Consider the following 24,089-nt stretch of genomic DNA (forward strand, 5'->3'; position numbering starts at 1 on the left):
AACTATATTTAATATTCATTGGAAGGACTCTTGGTGAAAGTGAAACTCCAATATTTTGGCCACCTGATGTGAAGAACTGATTCATTAGAAAAGACCCTGATGCTAGGGAAGATTGAAGATGGGAGGAGAAGGGGATGACAGAGAATGAGATGGGGGATGGCATCACGACTTGATGTTGAACATGAGGTTGAGTAATCTCCGGGAGTTGGTGATGGACAGGGAAGCCTGGTGTGCTGCAGTCCATGGAGTCACAACAAGTCAGACACGACTGAGTGAGTGAACTCATGAGCTGATATACATATTTGGACAGTGAGGTCCTCACGTTTTCCCAGCGGGTATAGCTAAGAAATATTTTGATTATAGGAAATATAAACTTTCTATATGTAGGAGCTTTTAGCTCCTGGGAACATAGTAATACGCTTGCAGTTTAACTACAAGGCAGCTGACTCCTCGTGTGCTACAGAACACGGGATCTAGCTTTAAGCTGTTATTGCCAAGGCTGTGTCACAAGTTCCTAAATCTACTATTTCAGTAGTTTTAAATCCCATTACATAATCAGGGCCAAAGAGGGTACTGTGGAGGGACTAACTGTGAATTCCTGTGGTTTCTTCAGGGTTCCAGATTGGAAGATATGACAGTAACCCCCTTCACCAGGACCTGTCTTGTTTCTAGATTCTTCCAATGATAGGAGCCAACCTGGTCACATTTTGTAAAATTTAAAAGAGCCTTTCTTCATTTGCCTGGATAAAATATTTTTCATCAACTAAGCACGGATGAGATTCCCAGAATCTTTTCTACCAACATTCTACAGTGAAAAATTTTTATCATATAACTGCTACTTGGAGCATTTACCCATGGTAGTTTCTAGTATCTAGTCCACATGACACTTTATGCATGCCTTAGAATAAAACTTTTAGGTACAAATGTTCAGGCACAGAAAATTCTTCATAGGAACTGAAATACAAGAGAAATGTCATTTTACATTGTTAGATCAAAAAGTTAAAGTACATCCCTAATTGCTTAAGACATCTCTGAAGAATGACATATATTTGGGTTATTATCAAGAACATGAAATTGTAGATGAACATTACCTTGAAAAAAATGGAAGCCAAGTTAAATCCAAATATTTTCTTTTGATGGCGCTGCCAGTGCATAAATGTGAGCTGATTTGAGTGTCTCCTGAAAGTATATATACATTTCTAAATTAGAACAGGCCAGAATATGAATAAGTTTTCTAAATTACTTCTCAACTGATGTTCTAGTTAAGTCCTGGCATATTGTATAAATATATTTAAATTATACTGACATGTATTGGTTGAGAGGTAGTAAAACGAAATCCTAACATATTAGTGATCTATTTGCCAATTTAATACAGAAACATAGAAATGCTTCTGTGTGCAGAAAGATTTACTCAAATGTAGATATATATAGTATATTATATCCATATTGTAGTAATATATTAGTCAGAGAAATAGTATTTTTGAACTTTTAATATTGCATATTGAGAAATATAGTAAAGTGCCTTTGCTATCGTAAAGTACTTTTTGTGCCAGTTTTCACAGAAGTTAACTTTTAACCAAAAGCCACTTTACTTTTGATTGTAGAGAAATAAACCTTTTAGTGATAGCATGTCTGAACATAAAGACTGTTTACAGCTACAATTGTGGTCTTTGTTCTCAGATTAGTAGTTGCTGGTAAGTTTATCTTACTTTTTTTTTTTTTAAACAAGTACTTGTAAATGCTGGTTATTTGTCTAAGTGAACTCCTGCTGTTTTGTAAAGACAAACAATTAATTACTCCCAACCCCCAAACACTGTTGTCACTATAAAAATACACAACACTTTCCCCTTTCTTTGCTTATATTTAAGCCAGATTTTAATAACACTGCGTGCACTGTAGAGAATATGCGAATTGAAAATTATATTACAGCAACTTTCTAGGCTCTGCTCACATTCCTATATGAAGGAAAACATCTCTATTAAATGGATCCCTTTCCTTATCAAATTTAGAAGGACAGACTCTCATGATGGTTTAAAGTGTCTCATTCGGTTATATCAAGACAAAGGCAAAAATATGACTTATATGTCATAATTTTCTTTTCAGTTAGATGATGCAGTGAAGAGGTAAATAAACATGTACTCCTGGAAAAGCAATGAGGTATAGATTTATTTCAGTTCAGTCGCTCAGTCGTGTCCGATTTATTTAGTCATATTTATGTTCCTTTTGTATTTATAATTTCATTAAACTTGCCTTGTGACACTATTTCTTTACACAGCAGTTTCTACATGGTTAGACAGGAGAATTGAACAGAAAAGCATATAGAAAAATAAAATCTTGCCATATAACCATAGAAGATACATTTACTCCAAATTTAGACTTTAAATATTCCACATGTGGAAGACAAAAATAGCTGGAACCAGGCATAGACGCGCTTATACTATTATCACAAAACACAGAAACTACAAAGGTTTACTGGATATCAATTAATTTATAGAAACTACCATGGATGAGTGCTCCAAACCCCCAGGGTGTTCCCCTGTGCTTTGGTTTGTGCCCTAAAATTTTTGCAAGTTGGATGCTACGGATCATGAAATGTTGAATCCAGATCTATGAAATTCACCAAACAGAAATTTAGCATAGGGGGAAAATGTCAACAGTTGCATATTAAAAGATGCAAATTTCTGTCAAGAGTGTATGAAGTTGTTGTTTAGTCACTAAGCTGTGTCCGACTCCTATGCAACCCCATGGCCTGTAGCCTGCCAGGCTCATGGGATTCCCCAGGCAAGAATACTGGAGTGAGTTGCCATTTCCTCCTCTAGGGGATCTTCTCCACCCAAGGACTGAGCCTATAGCAGGACTGAGCCTATAGCAGGAGGATTCTTTACCACTGAGCCACCATATGAAACTTACCTACATATTATTTGCATATCTCTGGATATTGTACATTTACCAACATGAGAAAACCTCTACCTGTCTACTCTGTACATTCATATGGCATATACTGCCCCTAAATATATGCTAGAAATGTCACTGAGATGATGCACATGACCAAGGACACATGCACTGTAGTGCAGGCAGATGAGAGTGGTTATAACCATCCCCTCAAACTGTCCTACATACCCAGGTGCTGACTGCATGTGTGTGATGTTACATCAGACATCAGAAATATCAGGAAATATGAGAGCACATTAGAGACATTCAAAAGAAGAAAAAAATTCTTCAGACATAGTATGCCCCAAAATAATATTCTGGGGCCTGACTGAATTGCTAATACTGTCCTATATTTTTTCTTTCTTCTTTGAGATAACATAATGATAGGAAAGAGAGCAGCATTTAAATGGGAGAAAAAAATACCTATGCTGATCTCTACCCTTTGGAACAAAAAAATCTTAATAATACCTGGGTTCCCATTTGCTGGGGGAACAGCAGAGAAATTAATTTCGGTTCCTACTCAATAAAAGGGCTTTATATGTAGTACACAGAAATAGAAGATTGCTGTCAGAAAAAGTGCCATGTGTGTCAAAGCAAGTGGGAGGGAGAACTCTGAATGGCTCCAATGAAAAAACTGACTTGAATGCATGGCATCTTTTATTAATGACAAAAGAAGTGGAAATAATTGTGTGCATCTAACACTAAAACTGTTTTAAAGGGCAAAAATCATTTGAAAGGCAAAATTCAGATGTCAGATCATCAAAGATTACTGACCTGGATGCTTCAAAGAAAGGTCATGAAAGACTGTTATTCCTCTCTCTCCCTCTCAATCTATATCTATATATCTATTTTTATATCAACCATGTATACTTAAAAAGACAAAAGTTAAATTACTACCAAATACAGTGTATAAAGTTGGATTGGATCTTGACTGAGAGAAGAGAAATTAGTGGGGAAATTAAAATAAAGACTCATTATTCCATGAGATTATTTATAAAAAATATAAACTATAATTCATATTTTGTGTTAGATTTTAAGGGTTATGATTGTATTGTAGTTATGTGGTTGTTGTATTTCTTAGAAGATGTGAACTGATAAACCTAAGAGTGAAGAGTCATGATGTCCACAATTTGCTTTCCATTAGTACATATAAACACACACACACACACACAAACATACATACATATACACACACACAGGCAATCTTTGTCTTACCTAGTACCACATTAATTGAGACATGGAGCTCATAATGGAGTCCATGATTTCAAAGTTTTAGTGGTAATTGAGATGAAATTTCTGCTTCTATCTGACTATGCGAAGTGAGGGCTGAGTGTATGTGAAAAGTAGCAAAACATTAGTAAAATATTAATAATAGATTAGTTTACTTGGTGGTCTTCCCTGGTAGCTCAGCTCATACAGAATCCACCTGCAATGCAGAAGACCTGGATTCAATTCCTGGGTTGGGAAGATCCTCTGAAGGAGAGATGGCAACCCACTCCAATATTCTTGCTTGAAGAATCCCCATGGACAGAGGAGCCTGGTGGGCTGAAGTCCATGGGGTCACAAAGAGTCAGACACAGCTTAGCAGCTAAGCACAGCACAGTCTACTTGGTGCACATATCAATACATAGTTTATTTTCTTGTATTTACAAAAAATTCAAATTAAATACAAAAATTAATTTCCTTGACTTACCTATATTCAGATAAAATATAAAAAAATTATCTCTGTGGTAGGTTCTCTCTTTCAGGGGAAGATTAACAGGTTTAATAGATATTAGAAAAAGTATAATTATCATTACAAAAACTTATTAGAAATAATTGATTCCTCCTTGAGCCCAGATATAACGGTAATCCTAACTCCTCTTGATGATCAAGGCCAATTATCTCTTCATTTATCCTACTTCTTCTTGCTGATGGTCATTGGCACAAGCATCCTGTAATGAAAAGTGATGGCCTTACCTCTTATTAGATGGGATTCTTCCTGGGTTTCCTGGGTCTGGTGGAAGTTTCCCTCTTTTGAGAACCAAGACCTCTAAACCTACAGAACTTAAATTTCAAGACATAGGAAGCAAAACTGTCCTGAGTGAGTTATAGGAGTGAAGGTGAGTGGGGCCACTCCTGCTTCAACTCTTTGGTTTCCAGACCCATGGTAGAAGATCCATGTAGTAAAGATTTCCCTAAGTGACCAATTAGTATGATCAAGGAATGTTGCCACAATGGGGATTGACTGTTGGTTTTTCTTGCTGCCAGGCTGGACATTTTTGACAGCAGCAGGAGCTATGTGAGCCTTGGTAACTAGAAGTCCATTCTTCTGGGTGGCTTCCATTTATGCCAGCACTCTTTTGGCCAGTGAGAGAGGTTGGCTGATGTTAATTGATTGAGTCTCTTTGTCTACTTGTTTATTGCCTGTTTCATGGTAGAAGGTCTGTGATTGACATTAACATGTGATGTGGAAATCTTCAGATTTTATGCCCACTATCATATGTACTTTTTACTCTAATCCACACCTTCTTGTCCATTATCTTCCTTTTTTCCCCTACCATTTTTCTAGTGTTCATGAGTAAGTCTAAAATCTAACCTTGGGCCACATGTCTCGCCACACCAAATGGACAATGAGGAACTCTGCGCATTAAGAGAAATTTCCCTTGCTGCTGTATTTAAAGGTCGCCACTGGGTGATCCTGTGGAGAATTCCATTTATTGTTGACTTATATCCACATACAGAGTTTGCTCTGATCCTTCCTCTACCACATAGTCATAAAAGTCCCTGCATTCTTCCACAAGTGTGAGTTGAGGGAGGGGAACTGGTACAATAAAGATGGATCACAAGGGAGCCAGCTTGCACAGTGTTTTTGCTGACCCTATGTGTACTTGATCCAGGATGAATCACTTCCTAATAATGATGTATTATTGTTTGGGTCACGTATACTTATAACTTGATGGATATAAGTCAGTTCATGATGGACAACTATGGCCAATGGTTATTTGGTGTCTATGGTTAGATGTTCTGTCTCCACTATGTCCCAGTAGAACTCCAGGAACTGTATATAGAGATAGGATTTTCTGCTGATCAGATGGCATGACCATACTCAGAATGTTAAGGGTTTATGTTCTGATTCTACCATTAGATGTTGCACAATTTCTACAAGGTATCTCTTTCAATCACTGATTCCTCTAATACTAAAGTGAAGTCGCTGAGTCGTATCCGACTCTTTGGGACCCCATGGACTGTAGCCTACCAGGCTCCTCTGTCCATGGGATTCTCCAGGCAAGAATACTGGCGTGGGTTACCATTTCCTTCTCCAGGGGAATCTTCCCAACCCAGGGATCGAACCCAGGTCTCCCGCATTGGAGGCAGACGCTTTAACCTCTGAGCCACCAGGGAAAGTGTCTGCTAATTCATAAGGTCTATGAGATAGAATTATCTATGACCACAGTGTGGATATGCTTCATGCCCTCTGGGTTGCACTCAAAGTTGGCAGCCTTTCATGTCACCTCATATATTTTCTCAGAACAATAAGTTGAAATATACTGGCTCTACTTTCTTAACCAATATCTGATGCAACTATCACCTGGGTTATTCCCTAGACAAAAGACTAAGTGAAGATGAAGTTTAGTGTACTAGATATTTACTAAGTGTACTAGATGTTTATTAAATTGAGATGAAATTTAGTGTACTAGACATTTCCCTTTCTTGGAATCAGTACTATGGAAGAGAGAGAAAATAAATAGGTTGATCAAAGGGAGCTGTCACAGTGCAGTGCAGGAATGGCTGCATCATCAAACCCACAAAAGTTATGGAACTACAATGGCCCTTCAAATTGTTCATTTGAATTGAAATTGTCTGGAAATGATCAGTGTTTGAGTGTAGGGTGCCTCAGGAAAGAGCACGATCCTAAAAGAAATGACTGTCTTCAGCTGAGACAATCTCTGCAAAGAAGCTAAAGACTTTTTGCCACCAGTGGGCATTCACTTCCAAGGTGGCTCAGACAGTAAGGAATCGGCCTGCAATGCAGGAGACCTGTGTTTTATCTCTGGGTCGGAAAGGTCCCCTGGAGAAGGGAATGGCAACCCACTCCAGTATTTTTGCCTGGCGAATTCCATAGACAGAGGAGCCTAGCAGACTACAGCCCATGGGGTTGCAAAGAGTTGGGGACAACACAGCAATTAACATGCTCACTTTTACCACCAAAACTCCAAGTAGTAAGATGAGCAAACCTTTCATGGAAGGCAGAGCTCAGTGGCATATCACAGAATCCAATACAGATCAACGATGGGCTAAATGTTTAGTCTCTATAAAATGAAAGTAATAATGGGAAGGGAGGCAGATAGTATATTATTAAAAGTTTGCATAATTTTAAACATGATTTAAAGAATTCTTTGTAGGCATAACCCTGATGGTACTTTAAATGAATATGACATTATCAGCATTTTTCTGGTATACTGGGAAGAGAGAGCTATCACAGCAGAAAAACTCTGAATTGAAAGGTTACCTCTGCCATTTAGTCTTAAGAAAATCCCATAAATTTGTTTATCATTTTCCTTTTCTGTAAAAATATGTATGTTTACTAAGATTATACAAACTGTGCAATGTACAGCACTCCCTCACTTCCCCCCCAAAATATACATATACAAACACACAAAGATGATAATATGATCTTGTATAAAGACTAGAGGAAAATTTGGCATAATTTTCTCATTATGCAGCACATATGTATTTGAAAATAAATACTTCTTACATACTTCAAGTGTTCTGTCTCCTGTACTCTGCATTTCTTCTAGATAAGTTTGTTTTAATTATTTATCTTAGTAGCTATCTTTATGCTAGATTTTATGCTAGAATCCATGCTAGATTCACCCACACTTTGTACTGAGTACATACTCAAATGGTGATATTTCAGGCAAGTTGGATTAAGTTTCATGTTCATGTTGCATCACCAGTGTTTTGAGTCTGATGCATAGCAGTTTAATAAGTTCATGTTGAATGAGCAAGTAAAAGAATAAATAAGTGAATAAGATAATATACTAAAAAGTAATCATTCTAATGTTATGAGATCCAAAAGAAGAAATCCTAGAAATTGAGGAAACACAAATAACTGGGATTCAGAAGGACAATGTCAGTGACAAACAGGTCATTATTTGATTAATGATTATCTTCCCCACCATACTGTAAAATCAATAAAGGCTAAGAAAAATATGACTTTATACTAATTTTCACCTTCACAACCTGTCTATATCTGGCAATTGATTGTTAATCTACAAATTTATAGATTGTTAACCTAAAAATTTCCTACCTTGAATAAATGAATGAATGAATAAATTAATAAACTGAGTCCGGAACTAGGACTGATATGTAAACTCTCGAACAGAATTAGAGAGGTTAGCTGCAATGACTAGTTATTGCCGGAGGAGGGAAGCAGAGAGTAACAGAGCAGCTGGTACCCCTCAGAAAGTCTGCAAAAAAGGAATTACTGCAGTGGCAGGTTGTAGTCAACAATTAGAAGAGTGGCTTATGTGACCAGACTATGTAAGGGTCAAGAGGAAAGTTACTCCCCAAAGCCAAGTCAAGCCATTTGTCAATACCAAAGGGCACTGTGTTAAACTGGAAAAAGAAGGTTAAAATATGACACGTTAGGAAAAAGCCATGCATCAGACTATAAAACAAGAAATAACAAGGCTTCAGAAATGTAGTCAGATGGAAAATCTCTTCTGACAGTTCCTGTGTTGCTTTGTGGGTCTCTAAACCTCTTGATCTGGGATTGGGACTAAAATCTCTGTTTCTTAAAGTTAAATGGCTCCAGATATGTTCCTAGGGAAGCTTATCTAACATAGGGTATATACTTTGAACTTTTTAAGATGTTAACTATTTATGGAAACAGGAGTTAAGGAGCACCCCTTGATTATGGATTCAGGAACTTCTGCCTAGAGACAGGATCCTAGTCATCAGAAACCAGTGATGAAGTTTTGGAAATCTGAAAAGATGGACAGCTTTACCTAATAGTGCTTATCTCTGCTAGTTGTTCTCACATGGAATCAATGGAGCCCTGTGTCCCCTGCAGATACATTGACAACTGCAAAGAAATGGGGTTATAGAAGTCTTTGAGTACAGATTTTGCCAATAACCTTGTTTGTGCTTCCTAATTTAAATGGAGGTCATTCTGTCTTAATCTGGTTTTTATTCTAGGTTTCTTTATTTCTATAATTCTGATGTAAACTTCAAAATGCAATTTAACTTTACTGTAATTACATTCAGCACATGACCAGGTCCATACATGAATTAGAAAGATGATGCAGATTTGTGATGCTGGCTCCTTTCAAATCAAAAGTGATACTTTTTTTTTTTAAGTGATACTTTTAATGGAGGTCTGTAGCTAAAATTATACCTGACCTCTCTCATCCATGTCCCTGATTCTTGGATGCCAAGGCAAATAAAGATGAAACCTCGAGTTCATCAGTTCGTTATGAATAATGATTTAAACTTGAAAATTCCTAAATCAGAGTCCCAACTCTGTTTATGAATATTCTGACTCTAGAGAAGCCACATGGTCTCCTCTCCCCCAACATTTCAATATCTTTAATTGAATATATATAGTAAATCAGAAATTCTAATTTCTCAGCTTTGGTGAGGAAGACTAAAATGAAGGCTATGTTTGGGCACAAGTTATTTTTTAAGTTTTCCCTTTTTCTGTCCTATTAAAGAAGGGTTTGAGCAAGTCTCACCAAGGGAAAGGAAGGGCTCATTCATAATACTTGTAGAATTTTGTGCAAAAGCAATATTATAGGACCAACTGTGTACCTAAGAAAATACTCTGAGTTTCTAACTCCCAGTACCTCTGAACATAATTTTATTTAGAAATGGAATCATTGCAAACATAATTAGTTAGGATAAAGTTACACTGGAGTACGGTGGGATCTAGTCCAATATGACTGATGTCCTTATAAGAAGAAGGAAACTGCATGTGAATACAGAGACACATGGGAAAAACCCTGTGACCACAGAGGGAGCAATTAGAGCCATGCAGATATAAGCCAAGGAATAACAAGGTGCTGATTGGAAATTAGGAAGATGAAGGAACCTCAGAGGAAAAATGGCCCTGTTGATAGCTTGGACTTAAAGCTTCCAGGGCTGTGGAATAATACAATTCTATTGCTTTAAGCCACCTAGTTTGTGGTACTTTGTAAGAACAGCCCTAGGAACTGAAAACAAACAAAGGCAATATTATTTGTGCAAAAATAATAATATTAATGCATTTATGCAAAGGAAGATACTTAGGAAAACAGTAAAGAACACATTTTGATTAAAGATTCAAAAAACCATACAAAAGGGAAGTAAGTTTCAATCCACATGTCTTTCAAGTAAAGACTTCTTCCATATACCATTAGCTGTAGTTGCTCAATTTAAGTGAATGATATTCTGATGTTCCTTTTTTAAAATTTGCTTTGAAAAGTCTAAAGCAGGAGAGAATGGTTAATGTGATTGTTATAGTTCTCGTCAATTTGAAAATAAACCATTCAACAAGTTATACATAGACACGTTGATACAAGGCAGAAGTATCACCTATATGGGGGCTTAAACACAATCTCAGAGCAACTACTGATTCAGTAATAAGCTACTCTAACCCAGCGGCAATTCCTATAAAGTCAATTCCTATAAAGCCTTATAAATAAAATCATACTCATCCTTGGCAATCTAGAAGACTCAAGGAATGTCTAAGGCCATGTCGTCTCAATAGTGATTAGAGAGGAAAAATATAAGCTACTAGTCCTTGTCTGAAGAAAAAAAATCACAGCTTCTTGAACTTTAATAGTAACCTCCAAGCCATATACATATCCAGTGGTTAAGGGGAAAGATCTAACTGGTTAAGAAAATTTAAGTACAATCCTTAATCGATAAATAGCTCATAATTATCCACGTTGTTGTGTGTATGCATGCTCAGTCATGTCAGACTCTTTGCAACCCCATGGACTGTAGCCCACCAGGCTCCTCTGTCCATGGAATTTTCCAAGCAAGAATACTGGAGTAGGTTGCTGTTTCTTACTCCAGGGATCTTCCTGATTCAGGGATGGAACACACATCTCTTGTGTCTCCTGCATTGGCAGGCAGATTCTTTACCACTGTGACCCCTAAAAACCAAGATAAAACAAACAAAAACAACCCAGGACAAATAGGTGGTTTCCATAGGGGAAAAAGGGTAAAGAGTAGAGAAGTAGGCTTGGGAGATTCAGAGGTACAGATCTGCAGTAGCAAAATAAATGAGTCATAGGTATGAAATGTACCACACTGGGAATAGAGTCAATATTTGCATGGTGACATATTGTAGTTGGACTTATCCTGGTGATCATTTTGAAGTGTATAGAAATATAGAATCATTATGTTATGTAACAGGAACTAACAGTGTTGTAGGTCACTTATATTTTAAAAATAAAATCATAGGGGAAAAAAATCAGATTTGTGGTTAACACAGCCAGGGAGTGTGGTGAGGGGGGGATTCGATGAAGGTAGTCAAAAGATAGAAGCTTCCATTTATAAGATACATAGCTACTAAGGATATAGTGCACAACATGATAAATATTGATTGCTCCTTTCTATATTATATATGAAAATTCTTAAGAGAGTATATCTTAAGAATTCTCAGCACAAGGAAAGATTATTTTTAATCTCTTTTTTTCTGTATCTATATTAGATGATGGATGTTCACTAAACTTATTGTGATAATCATTTCATGATGTATGTAAGTCAAATCATTATGCCACACACCTTAAATTTATATAGTTCTGTATGCCAATTATATCTCAATAAAACTGGAAGAAAAAATGAATAGGGAAATCAGAATTATACAAAAAAGCCAAGCTGAATGACACATAATAAGCAAAGGTATAATTTACAATACATGTTTTAAAATTTTAATGTGTTACATAGATTAAGAAAGTGTAGATGGTACAAAAGATCCCAGAGTTTGATTCATGTTTGTAATTAAGCACAGTGGTGGTGTGATGATACTTTCAGTGGATAGAGGTTTCAAATAAATTTACTGAGCTAAGAGAGCCAGAGGGGTTTTATTTCTTCAGCAAATTACAGAAAAGTTCCAAAGACCCCAGGCCTAACTTGATCTAGAAATAATTGAAGAGTTCCTTCAGTAGAAACATTAAACAAATACACTCTGGTCTGATTGTTGTTCATAGTATAATTAACACTGGTTTTAAAATAATAATAAAGTAATCCTGCAAATTATGGGGCATGGGATAAAGAGACTGCTGATTAATGGTGAGTTGAAATACATGGAGCAAGATTGGTGGATCTGGGAAAAAGGGAACATAAAAGAAATAGTGATGAAGCAGAGTTAATATGTTTGTTCACTTAGGAAGCAATGTAAGCTTGATGAAGATAATTTTTTCTGCACATTAATTTCATTTGTGAAACTTCTGAGCAAAAGAACATTGTAGAGTTAAATGCCTTATTAGGTAGTTGCCAACTCACCCCACTCGGTGGTTGCCGACTCGCAGTTCATGTCTGAAACATGAAAAGTTGTGACAATTTAAACAACTGTCTTCATGGGCCACTCTGAAGATTGATTTAATAGATACAGAGGTAAATAAAAGGCATGAAAATCTTGTATTACAGTAAGTCCCCTACATACAAATGAGTTCCACTCTGAAGGCATGTTCGTAAATCCAATTTGTTTGTAAGTCCAACAGTGTTAGCCTAGATACCCAACTAACACAGTTGGCTATATATAACAGTACAGTACTACAATAGGTTTATAACACTTTGCACACAAGTAATACATAAAAAACAAACCCCAAAAGCAAAGAAAACATTTTTAATCTTGCAGTACAATACCTTGAAAAGCACAGTAAAACAACAGCTGGTTTACAGGCACACATTTGAATCTTTGAAAGTTTGCAACTAGAAGGTTTGTATGTAGGGGACTTAGTGTATTTTCATTGGCATTGTTCAAATGAATGAATAGGAATACACTTTTGACATGTCAAGAATTTCTGATGTAATGTTAATAGTCTTTGAAAATGGTACAGTGGTGAGGATCTGAATTTTACAATAAGGAGGTGGAGAGAAATCACTGAGTATAAAGATGTGGGAGAGTTGGAAAGATGGCATGCTCTAAATATTAAAATCTTCCTTATTGGAGCAGTTTTAGGGGATGATGATATCTGTGACATAGCTGTCAAGAAAGATGAAAAAATATGATTTGAATGAAGTTCTCCTCTATTTAGGAAACCATAGAACTTTAAGATCAATGAATCAGGAGGGTCATCAATTTCCATGTTAGGTGATATAGTTTTTACATGGAAAAGTACTTTCCTCTTTCTACTTTCCAAAAGCAAACACATTTGCACAAACAAATACACACAAATCTATCTCAAAGACTGAAAGCTCATTTGAATTTTGAAGAAAATCAAATTTAGAAGTTAGTACAGGTTTGTATTCAGTTAAATTATTAAAATCTAAAATGACAGTGTGTTAAGAACTATAGCGAGAGTAATGTCATAAAGAGTAGAAAATATTAGGTTTTGTTCAAATCAGAAATTCATAGAGATTAATTTAACCAAATAAACCTACTACAGGTAGTAAGCTCAATAAGTGTGTATCAATGAGGAATTTCTACATTTGTAGCAACAAATTAATATGTCATCAGGAATGGGTTTTGTGAGTGTGTGTTGGTGGGCAACAAGAAGGAGTATTGTACACAGCTGCAACAGCATACAATTCTGATTGTCTAGACTTGAATAGCCTGTAATTTTCCTCTTTTTCTGTACAACTTTGAATAGGTTAATGGCATCACCATGACATAAATACTGGTTGGTAAACTTAAAGTAACATCTTCTAGTGTTTCATACTGAGGTTTTTGTTCAAAGATTCGTTCTCTACTTAAAGATATTATTGATATTACTTCTAATAGCAAGTGTTAACTTTTCTAGTTGTCTTAAAAAAAAACACAAAAACTACAGTTGACTTTTTCTCTGCAGTTGCAGGACATAGAGATATCTACTCACATCCAAAGAAAACGTTCCAGTCTTATTTCTGATTTCTTGTCTATTTATAAGGGTTCTTTTTGTTGTTGTTGCAGCTATCTTAACATTACTGTTTGATAAGTCCATCAACTGATGATTCAAAGTCTAAATCCCCAATCTCTTATTTTGACTTTTACATTAAAAAATAAATCTCAATCTCTCCTAACCAAATTTATTAATGGGACAACATCTCTGTCATTTATCTTATCTTTTTATCTTAATCTGTCATTTTTCATTATTCATTATCATGTATTATTATTTTTATTCTGTCCAGAAGTTGGTTGTTAATGTCTTTAAACCCTTTCTCCTTTATAGATTAGTCCATGTTCTTAGGAGAATTCTCTTCAGCCAAGTGCTCCACAATCCAAATCAAAGATGTAGTTGAAACAGAGATTAGACTTCCCAGGTGTTCTTGAATATAGATCCATACCCCCTTTTCATATATGCTTTTGCTATAAAGTGTTATCTCCTCTTTTTCTCTACTCTTAAGTTATATATCTCAGTTCTCTTGATTTAGGAATACTATGGATCTTTAAGTAAATCTAGCATTACTTCAGAGTAGTGAGCTTTTCTAGATCCAAGACACCCACATGCGTGCTAAATAGCTTCAGTCTTTGCTACCCTATGGACCATAGCCCACTAGTCTCCACTGTCCATGGAATTGTCCAGGCAAGAACACTGGAGAGGGTTGCCATTTCCTTCTTTAGGGGATTTTCTCGATCCAGGGATCGAACCCACATCTTCTGCATCTCCTGCATTGGAAAGCTGATTCTTTACCACTAGGCCACCTGGGAAGTCCAAGACACACACACTGGCATCAAAATCAAAGGACAGTGTATTTTAAAAGCTGTAAAACTTTATTTTGGTTTTAAAATATATATAACATTCCTCTTTATGTTACATATGAATTTATATAGTTAATCTTTTTTTATTTTTTTTTATAGTTAATCTTACAAGAGGAATTGAATTATTGTGGTAGGCACACTGGTAGGTAAACCACTGTTACTTCAACTGTTTCCTCCAGATAGGTAAGGATGTTGAATGTAATTGTTGGTGCTTTTTTCTATCTGTATAGCACTGTGCAATGAATAAATATATATTTTAGTTTAAGAATTGTGTTATATAACTTTTCCCATTTTTGAACTAAATAAGAGGAACAGAATATAAATGACCAAAAGTGTGGAAATACTGATATTCAATATTACGAAAAGTGGAGAAATAACACAGCTAAATCAGCTGCCTGGATGTTCTTTTAACAGTGTAAATAAAACTTTGTTAAAATATGAAAGCTAAGACAGATATCCAAAACTCCAATACTTTGGCCACCTGATGCGAAGAGCGGACTCATTTGAAAAGACCCTGATAATGGAAAGATTGAGGGCAGAAGGAGAAGGGGATGACAGAAGATGAGATGGTTGGATGGCATCACCGACTCAATGGATATGAGTTTGGGTGAACTCCGGGAGTTGGTGATGGACAGGGAGGCTTGGCGTGCTGCAGTCCATGGGGTCGCAAAGAATCGGACACGACTGAGCGACTGAACTGAACTGAAGACAGATACCATGACATATGGGATACTGTTATATGTACAATAATCTGGTAGAAAATGCTTCTTTCTTTTTCTGTATTTGATAACTAAGTTAACTGATAGCTGAAATGTATTCCAATTATGATTGTTTGGCCATTACATTTGTCTTATATCAAGGCTGTTGGAGTCTATTAGTGAACATAATAATAATAAAAACAAAACATTTGTTTTTCTCTGTTATCTTAGAGTATTTTTCTCATAAAATGCACAGCACCACGTTAAATATCGTCATAGCACTATATTGATTGTACTTTCTTAAGAAATTTTACTATATTATTCACATGATCTACTTAGGAGATTTTATAACTTGTCCAAAATAATTTTTAAGTGTTTGTGACATAAACGAACAAACAAACACCCTCTTTTTCCATTCTTTTTCCATTTCCCACTTTTGGGGATGATATGGAAATATCCAGAAGGGAAAAGAATATATATTATATAATATATATTTATATTAATTTATATATATAAATAATTTATGTATAATAATTTATAAATAAATAATAATAATAAATAATTTATATTTAAATTTATATATATAAATTTTTTCTTGTAGTTCCAGGTTACTTCCACCAGATGGCAGATTTTCACAGTCATCTTCATAATACTTTTTCATTTCTAGTCTGTCTAAAATAACCAGAGAGTGTATATTAAAAAGGCTTATAAATAATTTATTTTATTTGACAGTTCTTATAGTGTAGGCAGAATTACTAAATGGTCAACTCTTAAAAATAAAAAGGAAACATTATTTAGCTACATTTTTTTTTCAAATTCTGATGCAGTAGAATTTTGTTACATTTTTCATATCACATCTAAAATATATAATATTTTAGTCTAATAACACAGTGTAATTTATTTTCTTATATATCCACAAGGCAGGCACAAATATTTCTGAAAGTCTGTTTAAATCATAATGAAGGAAACAAAATTCTATTGAAAACATCAACATGTTTCATTATTCATGAGCATAATACAATTATGTATTGTGTAATTATGTAACAACAACAAATTAGTTGTACTTTAATGTATTACAGTCTTTTAAAAATGGAGGTGCCTGACCACATTACACTATCCACCTGTACTGCAGAGACAGCCATTTTTATGATTTTATGGTTACTATTTCACTGAACTTCCTTATGTTTGTCCACAAATTTCTATCCCTAAACAACATACTGCTTAGTTTTTTATATTATTTATTTATTTTAATGTAAATAATATTCTCTGCCTTCCTTTATCCTCAATATCGAGTTCCTAAGTTTCTGGTATATTTTGCCACAGTTCATTCCTTTATGTTAATGTAGAAAACTGAATATTTCTCCATTTTACTTTTTGATGTACATTTTAATTATTTGTAGTTTCTTGGTTAATACAATAAAAGCTTCTATGAACATTCTCATATATGTCCCTTCATGCATATGTACAAAATTTTAAGTCATAAGATATGTATATCTTCTGTTTTATGAGATAACAGTAATTTCTTCTGAAGGTAGTTATGATTTATGTAATTGTTAGCAATTTATCACAGTTTGTTCCCTAATACATGATATAAGGCTTTTAATTAGTGTTGGCCTAATAGTTTCAATTTTTGCACCAAGATTGCTTATATAGCTTCATGATTTTCAAATATTTTATATCAATTTCTACTCTATTTTCTTGATCTATTATTTTGCCACACATTAATACTGACATTTATTACATGCATTTTCAATTTCTTCTTCCAGTTTCTGCCCTTTACCCCTTTTTCTTTCTGATTATGACCATAAGCATTATCTCTTGAAAACAACACGAGGGTAGCATATCTCGAATAACAAAGAGCTGGTTGGAGACCCTACCTTTAGCTCCTTCAGCCCAGCATCAGAATCAGAACTCACTTTAGCAACTGTCTGAAGGCTCCTCCACCTGCACAGGGCGCTGGGACTCTCCACAGATACACTTCCAGCAATTGAGGTCACCTCAATAAAGTTCAGTTCAGTCACTTAGTCGAGTCTCACTCTTTGCGACCACACAGACTGCAGCAAACCGGGTTTCCCTGTTCAGCACCAACTCCTGGAGTTGCCCGGATGGACAAACTCATATCCTTCGAGATGGTGATGCCATCCAACCATCTCATCCTCTGTCGTCCCCTTCTCCTCATGCCTTCAATCTTTCCCAGCACCAGGGTCTTTTCCAACGTGTCAGCTCTTTACATCAGGTACCCAAAGTATTGAAGTTTCAGCTTCAGCATCAGTCCTTCCAATGAACATCCAGGACTGATCTCCTTTAGGATGGACTGGTTGGATCTCCTTGCAGTCCAAGGGACTCTCAAAAGTCTTCAACAACACAGTTAAAAAGCATCAAATCTTCGGCGCTCAGCTTTCTTTATAGTCCAAGTCTCACATCAACACATGACTACTAGAAAAACCATAGCTTTGACTAGATGGAATTTTGTCAACAAATAATGTCTCTGCTTTTCAACATGCAGAATAGGTTTGTCATAGCTTTTCTTCCAAGGAGCAATCGTCTTTTAATTTCATGGCTGCAGTCACCATCTGCAGTGATTTTGGAGCCCCCCAAAATAAGTCTGCCACTGTTTCCATTGCTTCCCCATTTATTTGCCATGAAGTGATGGGACTGGATACCATGATCTTAGTTTTCTGAAAGTTTTAAGCCAACGTTTTCACTCTCCTCTTTCACTTTCATCAAGAGGCTCTTTAGTTCTTCTTCACTTTCTGCCATAAGGGTGCTGTCATCTGTGTATCCGAGGTTATTGATATTTCTCTCAGCGAACTTGATTCCAGCTTGTGGTTCATCCAACCCAGCACTTCGCATGATGTACACTGCATATAAGTTAAATAAGCAGGGTGACACCATACAGCCTTGACGTACCCCTTTCCCAATTTGGAACAAGTTTGCTCTTCCATGTTTCTTCTTGACCTGCATACAGGTTTCTCAGGAGGAAGATAAGGTGGTCTGGTATTCCCATCTCTTGAAGAATTTTCCACAGGCTCTGTGATCCACACAGTCAAAGGCTTTGGTATAATCAATAAAGCAGAAATAGACATTTTTCTGGAACTCTCTTGCTTTTCAATGATCCAACAGATGTTAGCAATTTGACCTCTGGTTCCTCTGCCTTTTCTAAATTCAGCTTGAACATCTGGAATTTCACAGGTCATGTACTGTTGAAGCCTGACTTGAAGAATTTTGAGCATTACTTTGCTAGCGTGGGAGATGAGTGCAACTGTGTGGTAGTTCGAGCATTCTTTGGCATTGCCTTTCTTTGGGATTGGAATGAAAACTGACCTTTTCCAGTCCTGTGGCCACTGTTGAGTTTTCCAAATGTGCTGGCATATTGAGTGCAGCACTTTCACAGCATCATCTTTTAGGATTTGAAATTGCTCAACTGGAGTTCCATCACCTCTACTAACTTTGTTCATAGTGATGCTTCCGAAGGCCCACTTGACTTCACATTCCAGTATGTCTGGCTCTAGGTGAGTGACCACATCATTGTGGTTATCTGGGTCATGAAGGTTTTTTTGTGTAGTTCTCTTGTGCATTCTTGCCACCTTTTCTTAATATCTTCTCCTTCTGTTAGGTCCCTACTATCTCTATTGTTTATTGAGCCCATCTTTTCATGAAATGTTCCCCTGGTATCTCTAATTTTCTTGAAGAGATCTCTAGTTTTTCCCATTCTATTGTTTTCCTCTTTTTCTTTGCATTGATCCCTGAGGAAGGCTTTCTTATCTCTCCTTGCTATTCTTTGGAACTCTTCACTCAAATGGGTGTATCTTTCCTTTTTTCCTTTGCTTTTTGCTTCTCTTCTTTTCACAGCTATTTGTAAGGTGTCCTCAGACAACCATTTTGCCATTTTGCATTTCTTTTTCATGGGGATGGTCTTGATCACTGCCTCCTGCACAATGTCACAAACCTCCATCCATAGTTCTCCAGGCACTCTATAAGATCTAATCCCTTGAATCTATTTGTCTCTTCCACTGTATAGTCATAAGGGATTTGATTTAGGTCATACCTGGATGGTCTAGTGGTTTTCCTGACTTTCTTCAAAATATGACAGTGAAAGATGAACTCCCCAGGTTAGTAGATGCCCAATATGCTACTGGAGAAGTGTGGAGAAATAACTCTAGAAAGAATGAAGAGAAAGAGCCAAAGCAAAAACAGCACCCAGTTGAGGATGTGACTGGTGATGGAAGTAAACTCAGATGCTGTAAAGAACAATATTGCATAGGAACCTGGAATGTTAGGTCCATGAATCAAGGCAAATTGGAAGTGGTCAAACAGGAAATGGCAAGAGTGAGCATTGACATTTTAGGAATCAGTGAACTAAAATGGACTGGAATGGGCGAATTTAACTTAGATGACCAGTATATCTACTACTGTGGGCAAGAATCCCTTAGAAGAAATGGAGTAGCTATCATAGTCAACAAAAGAGTCAAAAATGCAGTTCTTGGTGCAGTCTCAAAAATGACAGAATGATCTGTTGGTTTCCAAGGCAAACCATTCAATATCACAGTAATTCAAGTCTATGCCCCAAGCAGTAATGCTTAAGAAACTGAAGTTGAATGGTTTTGTGAAGACCTACAGGACCTTCTAGAGCTAACACCCCAAAAAGATGTCCTTTTTGTTATAGGGGACTGGAATGCAAATGTAGGAAGTCAAGAGATACCTGGAGTAACAGGCAAGTTTGACTTTGGAGTACAGAACGAAGCAGGGCAAAGCCTAACAGAGTATTGCCAAGAGAACACACTCATCACAGCAAACACCCTCTTCCAGCAACGGAAGAGAAGACTCTATACATGGACATCACCAGATGGTCAATACTGAAGTCAGATTGATTATATTTTTTGCAGCCAAAGATGGAGAAGCGCTATACAATCAGCAAAAACAAGAGCTAACATGGCTCAGATCATGAACTCCGTATTGCAAAATTCAGACTTAAATTGAGATCACCTAGCTATTGGTAAACTGGGATCACAAAGCTCAGATTGCCTAACATTCAAGCAGTCTGATACTGGGTTATTCTCAGTTACCAGTAGAAAGAAAAAGCTTTTGGTGTGAAGCTTATGGGGAGGTTAGTGGGGGTTTTCTACTGCAGCAGAGTGCTTCCGGCTCCATTCAGTCACACTCAATATCATGTCTATGCACTGTGTGTAAACATCTGGAAATCTATAGAGAACATCAGTAATATTTATTACATGTACACATCCTTTTCCTTGGAAGTGTTCACTGTCTCCCCAATGTTGATCACTATCTCCTTTCTTATAAATGAGATTTTCATCTATTCTTCAGTCTATATTAGCCTCTTTCTTTTTTTCCCCTCCCGTTGCAATTTGCTTAATTGGCATAAATACTATATAGTGTTGTCAATTGTCGAGTTATATGTGATTTCATAGTGATATATGACAACTTTTCTTCCTGTTTCATATGTTTACTTTTTATTTTGCTCTCTCTTCCTCATAGGTAAATTGTTCTTCTTCAGTTTTGTTGGTTTTAATGAGAGTACACAGATAACAATTTTAATTGTTGACAACAATTTTAATATGAATCAACGGTGGTTGTAGAGAACCTATAAACTTGGATCTCTTCCCAAGTAAGAAGAGCCTATTACAGACACATTCCTGAGAAGGAGTCCTAAATAGCAAACGTGCAGAAAATGTAAGTTTGAGACTTCGCTTCCTAGGGGGAAGAAGTGCTGATAACTGCTGAAAAATTGTTCCCTTGCACTGTAGCACGTCATAAATGATTTGACTCTAATAGTTAGAGTATAGCAGACCTATAACAATTCTTGTGAGGCCACATAGTTTATCTAATCTACATTTAAAGAAGTCTCTTTACAGTTTTTCCATTTTTGTTACTTTAAAAGTAGAGAAGCAACATTCAGAAAATGCATAGGTTGTATCTGAAAAAGTTGCAATGTGTGTCCAAGAAAAATAGCTCATTTCTCTTTATGTAACTCTCCAAAATCTTGATCATAATAAAGTAATTTTTATCATCAATATTTATTACAACCTATCATTATTTATTGCACTTAGAAGTAATTACTAACATTAATATTAGACCTAGTCATGGTTGTAAGTGTATTTCACCATTAGTTTACTTGAGGAAAATTCATATGTAAATATTGTATAAACTATATTTTGTAAGAACATCATTTTACTAACTTAGTAAAATAATACACTTCACATTAATGCACATCTTTCATTTCCCTAACCATCAATTATCTCCACAGACATTGTTAGTAATTTTAAGTTTCCTGCACTACAAGTAACTAAAATGGAAAATTTTCATTCAAGTGTAATTTCATCATTTTCATTCAAGTGTAATTTGAAGCATTAAAATGTACCTGAAATAGTTTATAGAATTAACAAAGAAACAAATAGTGTTAGAAAGTAACAGCCTATACTTGTAGAAATACAGAGATTGAATACTTAATGGAATATGAAGCTAAATTTTTGTTTTCAATGTAATATAACTAAAATTGTAAAATACATCCTGTATTTTATGAATTAAGTATTTTAATTGATAGATGCATCTTTAAATCCTCATAAATAAAATACACTAGCTATCCTTAAAAATTGGAAAATCATGTCTTAGTTTCAATACACTTAGAATATGCTTTGATTTCATTTGAAATTCATTTAATATGTAAACTTAACCTAATGGGAGAATGCAGGGATGAATGAGTTGAATCCTATAGAAAGAGGATTCAGTAAATTATGTTTGAGTGAGATACAGGTTTTGATGTTAATGGCTGATTCATATCAATGTATGACAAAACCCACTGAAATGTTGTGAAGTAATTAGCCTCCAACTAATAAAAAAATTAAAAAAAAAAAAAAAAAAAAAGAATGAAATAGAATCCTTAACCAGTGTTGTATTTTTGAGTTACTTTGGACAATCAATTTGAAAAATGTCTTTGGGGAATGTTCTAACATGAATTTTCATTTTATTTGGAATAATAATATGTTGACCACAAAAAATATATTTTGATATTTAGAATTAAAGAGATAAATTTATCCTCAGACAGGGAGAATTGTATTTTCCCAATTTCCTGTAGAACCTGAAATGGACTTTCCATTGAGAATATCATGTTCTTTACCATCATCTCTCCATTAACCTCTTCTTCTCTCATGTCCCTTTAGCTCTTAGAGGGGAGAAACATTAATAGACATATCACACTTTAATACCTTTAACACATGATTTCTTTGTTTTCCAATGGCAGTCTACCCAGTAAATCTGTGACCATCTATTTAGAAATCACTTTGGCAAGAGTGGCCATGGTGACCAGGAGTCATTCACTGTTAGAAACCAACCACACCAGAGCTTGCTAGACTCATTCTGTAAATAGCTGTTTCTCAGACTTTCATGTGCCTGTGCATTGCTCATTCTTATCACTTCTAAAAGCTTAAACTTGAGAATTTCGGTCTCTGACCACAGCCTACAATTTTTTTTTCATTTTATTTCTTACTGAGAGCTATTAAATATGGTCCCATCTTCACTCCAAACATGAGAAACACCCACTCCCCATCTCACAAAAGATCCTGTTGAGTTTTGTCTGGACAATTTGCTCTGCATGTCTTCATATGGTGGGATGGAGAGGATCTACCACTAAAGAGTCTATTTTCCACTGTTACTCTGTTGAAAGTATTGTGATATCTTCCCCTTATGCACTTTATTCAGATTTAATTGACTACTTATTATGCTCTTAAATGTGATACTAAAATGCCTTCAGAGCTTAGGTGAGCAAAATAAATGTTAGAGGTTGCAAAGGTGACTAGAGAGTATATGTTCCACCTGAATGCATAAAATGTCTTTTTTTAAAAGTTGCTACACTGGTTTTAATAACACAGGTCAGTAGCTGCCAATGAGAAACACCAGTCCATCCTTTTTCCTGCTTTTTTGCACTCTGTATCTATTGCTGGACTGTGCATTTTTTCTTGTTGGAATGACTTTACTTCCATCTGCACATGTCCAAACAGAAATTGAATCAATTAGGCTTGACTTGGCTGTATACAAGTGAGAAATAATAAAAAGAATATTTAAACCAAGTTTGTTTTTTTCTCACACACACAAATCAGAGAGAGGAATACAAGGTCAGTGTGGTAGCTCTGTGCACAGGAGAAACCAAGTCTTTTAATTGTACACTACCTTGAAGGGCATGAGACTCAAATCAAGATTGCCCCAGACTTGTCCACAGACTTGGCAGAAAAATAAAGAGAGGTCATGAAAATAATGCCCTTTCAGCTGAGTCAGAGCACATGTAAATGATGTTACAATTAGACTCATCCTAGTTGCAATGGAAGCTGCAAGGTAAAACCCTTAATTTTACCACTTGGCTGCCTGGTATAAAGTTGGAAAGTGAAAGTCACTCAGTTGTTTTTGACTCTTTGCAGTTCCATGGACCATACAGTCCATGGAATTCTCCAGGCCAGAACAGTGGAGTGGATAGCCTTTCCCTTCTCCAGGGAATCCTCCCAACCCAGGGATCAAACCCAGGTCTCCCTCATTGTGGGCAGATTCTTTACCAGCTGAGCCACAAGGGAAGCCCA

This window comes from Cervus canadensis, chromosome 1 (assembly GCF_019320065.1).
Source record: "Cervus canadensis isolate Bull #8, Minnesota chromosome 1, ASM1932006v1, whole genome shotgun sequence".
NCBI lineage: Eukaryota > Metazoa > Chordata > Mammalia > Artiodactyla > Cervidae > Cervus > Cervus canadensis.